At 48.4% G+C, this 5,885-nt stretch overlaps 1 protein-coding gene across 2 annotated transcripts in view; it reads left to right on the top strand.

Annotated features, from left to right (window-relative positions):
* Window positions 1–5,885, top strand: part of KIRREL1 (kirre like nephrin family adhesion molecule 1) — an 82,172-nt gene that overhangs the window by 37,025 nt on the left and 39,262 nt on the right. The gene's annotated exons all lie outside the window — the stretch shown is intronic.

Below are 5,885 nucleotides of genomic sequence, written 5' to 3'. Positions count from 1 at the left end.
TGGTTCCAGGGACTGCTGGACCTATGATGTGTACTGCACCTGCAGCGTCCTGGTAAGAACAGGATCAGACACGATCCCCTCCATCCCAGGGTTCTGCCATTGCACAGGGAAATCAGATGGAGGACGAAGAGGTGAACATAAACACAGTAGTCACTTAATCCTAAGAGGCCACTCAGCACTGTAGTGCAGAACGTTCTATGCTCAGGGACTTTTATGGTTACAGGGAACTGGGGTGGGGGTGAGATGGCACCTGGTTAGGAGTCCAGGTAGACTGAGTTATGCTTTTGTCTTTGCTGGTCACCGGCTCTGACTTGGGGAAACTCACTTCACCTCTTTGGGCCTTGGGTTTTTCATCTGGATTGGATTATTTCACATGGGTTTCTTCTAGCTGATCATTCCATGATTCTGAAAAGTGTGGTCAGACAGCTGCTGTCCATTTGATCCTTCACTATCTACACTTTTCCAACTTTTTTCTTCATTCCTGAAAACTTGAGAGCAGGAAGTCCTCCTTCCTTCGTGTCCATCCTCCCTTTCTCCTGCTTTAGCATAAACTTTATTGGGGAGAAAGGACATCTGCTTACCATCGCTCAGAACAAAGGTTCCCTCCTCAGCCTTTAGTGTTGTCTAGAGAACGCTCAACTATTGTGATGGTGGACGTGGGAGAACCCTGGTGAGTGGAGGGCAAGGAGCATGCAAACAGCCTAGTGCAGCTGTAAGGTTTGCTCACACTCACACTTGTACTCAATGCCTTTGCAGTCCTCCTGCCTCTGTGACTGTGCTCATGCTGTCCCTCTGCCTAGAAGGGCTTCCTCTCCTTCCTGTGGCCTTTCCTGAAGCAAGGGGATACCTGAGAACCCTGACTCCCAGCTCCTCTTTCCAGCTTTTGTCATCTATAATCACAGATGATAAGCTGTTATTATTAATGGTTCATGGATACACAACAAATATCTGTAGATGGCAGAGTCGGCATTAATGAAACAATAACAACGTGACACTGGCTAATAATTTAAAATACTTACTATGTGTATATCTCATTTAATCCTCACAACTGTCAACATTACCGATAACTAACACACAGCCACAATACCAACACTAAAATGACTGTCACTGCACTTGACTTGTGGCTATCTCCTCTTTCGTGGGACGTGGTAAATGGGTAGCCACTCACTTCTCCCTCCCACTCTCTCCCTTCCCCTATCTTATTCTTCTCTCTTGCTTACTCTTTCTCTGGGGTGGGTGCAAGAGTAATTTTTAGAAAATCTACCCATCAGTGACTCCCCATCATTTACAGGATAAAGTCCACACTCCTTAGAACATCCTTGGATGGTTGCCAGGCCACCCCAACTACCACACCCTTCTGCAGGATTCCCATAATTGCCGTTGCTTACTGTCTGGTTACCCAAATTCAAAACGCTCCCCTTCGCCTTAGCTTCCACATTCTCCCAACCTTTAAATCTTGTTGATTCTAACTCCCTCATATATTTCACATATATTCCATTTCTCATTATCCACTGTCTTTGTTTTATGTCCTTATAATTTCTCCCCAGGAACAGCGCTGCAGCTCCCCTGCTGTGCCTACCCTCCCCCAGTGACTGGCAGAGTATTCTTTCAAATTCTTCATTCACTTCCCTTAACCACTGTGATAAAATCCAAAGTCTTGATCCGGCATGTAAAACCCTTTATAACCTGACCCCAGCTTACCTCCCTTTCCCTGTTTCTGTTCCCTCTTTCTCTTTCTAGTTAATCAGAACCTTGCAGATGCCACAGTCCACCCAAAATCCATACCCTTGAGCCTTCACGCACATTTATATTCTGCCTGGAGGAATTATCCACCCCTACACCAACATTCCTCTTATCTGCTCAGTGAACACATTCCATTTTTCAAATCTTAGTCTAAGTGATATACCCTTTATGAAACCAGCCTGACTACCACCCGCTCCCCCGCACCCCCTTCCAGGCCAAATGGACCATTTCTTTCTCTGTGTGTCCATTATATCCCTTTGATGTTTATATCATGGCCCCTAGAATCTCATGTTGCATTCTGAGTTAAAGTCTGTACTTTCCTTGAGAGGAGGCATATGGGATTCTACTTCCTGTCTCTAGCCTCTTGCACAGTGCCCACCACACAGTAGGGTAAATGCACATTGAATGTTGAGTAGATGAAGAACGAATGGCATTCAAGACCTGCCACACTCTGATCCTAGTCTACCTATCCTTTCTTATCTTCCATAAACAATAAAAACACAGCGCTGTATAACTGCCGGGCACATGTAGCTTGCAAGTGCATTTAAGGAGATTAATCACCTTTAATCCTCAAAACTCTGCCCTTCCACAAATATCCAGAGCTCCAGCTACACCAGACTCCTCCCCAGACACAATACATACTTCCTTCCCTTTGTCTTCATTGTTCTTTGTGCCCAGGTTCGCTTTACTTTCATATTTGCTGGTTCAAAGCTTAATTTACCCCCTTGCACAGACCCTTCTCATATTCACTCTCTCCTCTTTTCCCACCATTGGAATTAATTATTTCTCTCCTAAATACCAAAGCTGATGATTAGCCTGAGCCTGGTGCTTAGCATAAACTCTGGCACATATTAGGTCACCAATACTTGTTTGCTAATTAGAATAGAGTAGAATTGAACTGAATCAATTATTTAGGTTTCAGAGTTCTTCCAGTTTTTGCTGGAACCATGGGCAGAAGGATAATCAAGAAAGTGGTGGGAATGGATTGGAGCTGAGGTGAGTGAGGGTGGGGACAGAGGGTAGACTGCTTCAACTTGATAAACTCTTCCACAGAGGTTATAAACAAGATTTCTTGCCAGCCAAGACCTAAGCTATTCAGGTTCCCAGACCTGCCAGCTCATCTCTCTGGACCCCCAGCTCCTTGCCTGTGGATTTTTACGGAAACATCATTATTACCATTATATGGTTTTTGATTGTCCCAAATGTCATACTGAGTGCTGAGTAATGTGCTGGTGACCGACCTCAGTCAGTGCCAGAAACTTATCATGACATTTTCTCAGAATGGTTCTCAGATCTCACTCCCTGACACACTATCTCAAGAGTCAGAGGCATCTTACACACCTTGTGTCCAGCACGTGCACTTCACAGATGAGGAAACAGGGGCTTTAGAAGGGTATGGGCTCAGCCACATCTCCCTGGTAGTAAATGGCGGAGTTGGGGTTCAGACCCAGTTCTGACTCCGAAGAGATGTTTTTTGTTACTCTGCCCCCATCAAATTGCTGTTAGAATTCTTCATCCTCTATCTCCCTCCATTCTGTTCAACACAACAAATATTTATGTTATCTGATATCTACTCCTGTAGAGAAAGCTGTGCTGGGGGACATTGAAACAGTAGAGAGATGGAGAAGATGAAGTCCTGACCTTGACAAGTTTACTGGGAGGATATGGGGTGCGATGGGGGTGCACACTTCACCAAGCTTTGTCAGTGAGGGCTTTGGGCTTTCTTGCTGCCCCCTTTCTTGGGCCATCCACTATTCCTATTTTACCTTTGATGAAACTGTGCCTCTGAGAGGCAGAACTGGCACCTGATTGAATCTAAGCCTCAAGCACTTTGGACTGGCACATGCCTTCCCCTCTGAATGAGATGGAGGCAGCCCAGATTGCCTAGCCTGTTGTTGGCCCTCCTGAATAAGGCAGGAGCAAGGAAAGAGACCAGACTTGGAAGCAGAGGGAGCCTAACATTTGCTGTCATCACCAACAGCCCCTTGTAGTGCCTCAGCCCCACTCTCCTTGCTCCCAGAGCTGGGGGTCCAGAGAGATGAGCTGGCAGGTCTGGGAACCTGAATAGCTTAGGTATTGGCTGAGAAACTAGGGAGGAGTCTGCATCAGCAGCCTGGACACCCCCAACCATATAGGTAGACACAGCAGCCCTCTCCTTGTGTCCTGGCTGCCCAAGCACCATCTCAGGCATGCCAACACGCAGTTAATTTGTGTGCCTTGCAAATACTTTATTGGCATCTCATGGTGCTGAAAATCATGTAATTATGAGCAGAATTTATATGACGCCAGGGCTGCCTGGGCTCCCTCCCTGTGTCTCCTTCCAGGCACTGCGGATGTTGGAGGCTGGCTTAGAAAAGAATCAGACCTCCCTGCCTTTACATCTATGCGCCCCTTAGATAAGGAAGGTTTTAACTGAAAATTGGTTTGTCTGTTCCCTCTGCCTAATTACAAGCTGCCTGCACTGCCAGCGGAGCACACAGACAGGAGCCCAGTGCCCTCAAGAGAGACTGGCGTTGGGTCCTGGGATGGGGATGACAGTGACATTGGCAGCTTTCCTTCCACACCCACCACATGAGGCCTTTTTTCTTACTGTTGAACAGGCACTGGTCTTTGCAGGCAGGACTCTCCCTCTCCTCCCTCCTTCCTCCCTATTCTGTGGCTGTGATTCTCCAGTGAGGACAGGATGCAGGTCAGTGCCTGCTTCCTCCCTTCTGCCAGAGATGTGCCGCCCCCGACTCTGTGTCCTGCCCACTTCTTTGCTTCCAGCCCCATTGGGCAAAATCATTTCCTTTTCTACCTCTTGGCCTACCTGGAGGCCACTCAGTCCATCCAGGACACTCATTCCAGCTCCTTCCTCATTGCACTCCTCCCCAACCTGCTCTGTACCTCCTCTTCTTTGAAGTCCTGTGGTAGAGACTTAGGGTCCCTTGTCCACCTAGATCTCCTGAGGACTTGTCTCTTATCAGGTCGGAGCATCTTCCACCCTCTGTAACTCCTTTTCACAGAGGCAGGATGAGGTGCTGCACCTGGGGAGGTGTTCAGCAGTGGTCTGGGGGTAAGAGGCTGGGTCACAGCTCTGTCTGCCCTCTGCCAGGGACTCCTCAAGGTGAGTCACCATGAGGTGGGAGAGGCAGGGGTCAGCTTGGCCACCTTGCTTGGGTTGCGAGTGTTCAATTCAAAGCCGCAGGTAGTGGAGGAGAACCCAGGACCTGCCTGGGGTTGGTGCCCATGTCCTCCACCTTCAACCCTCTCTTGGCCCCTGGTCACATGTCGTTGCTGTCACATTTGGCTTCGGCAGTAATTCCCCTGCCAGAGAGCAGGAGGAAGAATTCATTTCCCAGCTCCAGCCGGGCGGCTGTGAAATATGATTTCTGAAGTGTTAATAATGCATCATGTTTAGATAGCACTTTACATCTTCCAGAGCTGCTGGCTGGGCGGGGGGCTGCCTGCCAGGTTTGTTTCAGAACGTCTCCTCTGGAACATGTGCCCAATCCTGGGTGCCTTAGTTTTTCTTTCTGAGACAGGGAGGAATCATTCAGTCTTGGCTTTCTGCCAGGGTGCGGAGCTGCTTCCCCTTGTCACCGCACTCTCTTCTTCCGGACCTGCATTTCTTTTTTATTTACCTTCTAGAATGGTCCCAACAGTTCATTCATCAGACCCTAGCTAAGTGCCTTCTGTGTGCCAGGGCCTGGGATCCTCAGGTGCCACTGCCTTTGTGGGCTCTTGGGAGGTGGTGGTACAGACCTGTGAGTCCCCTGCTCCCAGCACTGTGGCCTAAAGTGTAGGCAACTAAGGGATGACACCCTTTTTTCTCTTCTATTTTGGGGATGTGGGGTGCTCTCTCTGCAGGCCGCCAGGGCTTCCAGGGTTACCCAGCTAGCTCACTTATGTGGACCCTGTGGTCTGTTCAAAACCACTAAGTCTGTAGGGTCTTTGATCTTCTAAGACCTGGACCCTTTCTCAGCCCTCCCACCATGAACCCTGTGCCTTTCACACATGTGTATGATAAGTACTTCCATTTTTCCATTCCTCTCCAGGGTTTTTCATAGACCTAGAATATGCCCCTCTATGCATGCCACTGAGCCCTTTTCCACCTGTCACTCTCAGGGCTCAGGTAATGTCTCCATTCCCAGCCTACATCT

The sequence above is a fragment of the Pteropus alecto genome, unplaced genomic scaffold, assembly GCF_000325575.1.
Source record: "Pteropus alecto unplaced genomic scaffold, ASM32557v1 scaffold106, whole genome shotgun sequence".
NCBI lineage: Eukaryota > Metazoa > Chordata > Mammalia > Chiroptera > Pteropodidae > Pteropus > Pteropus alecto.
This window is presented reverse-complemented; position numbering and strand designations above follow the sequence as displayed.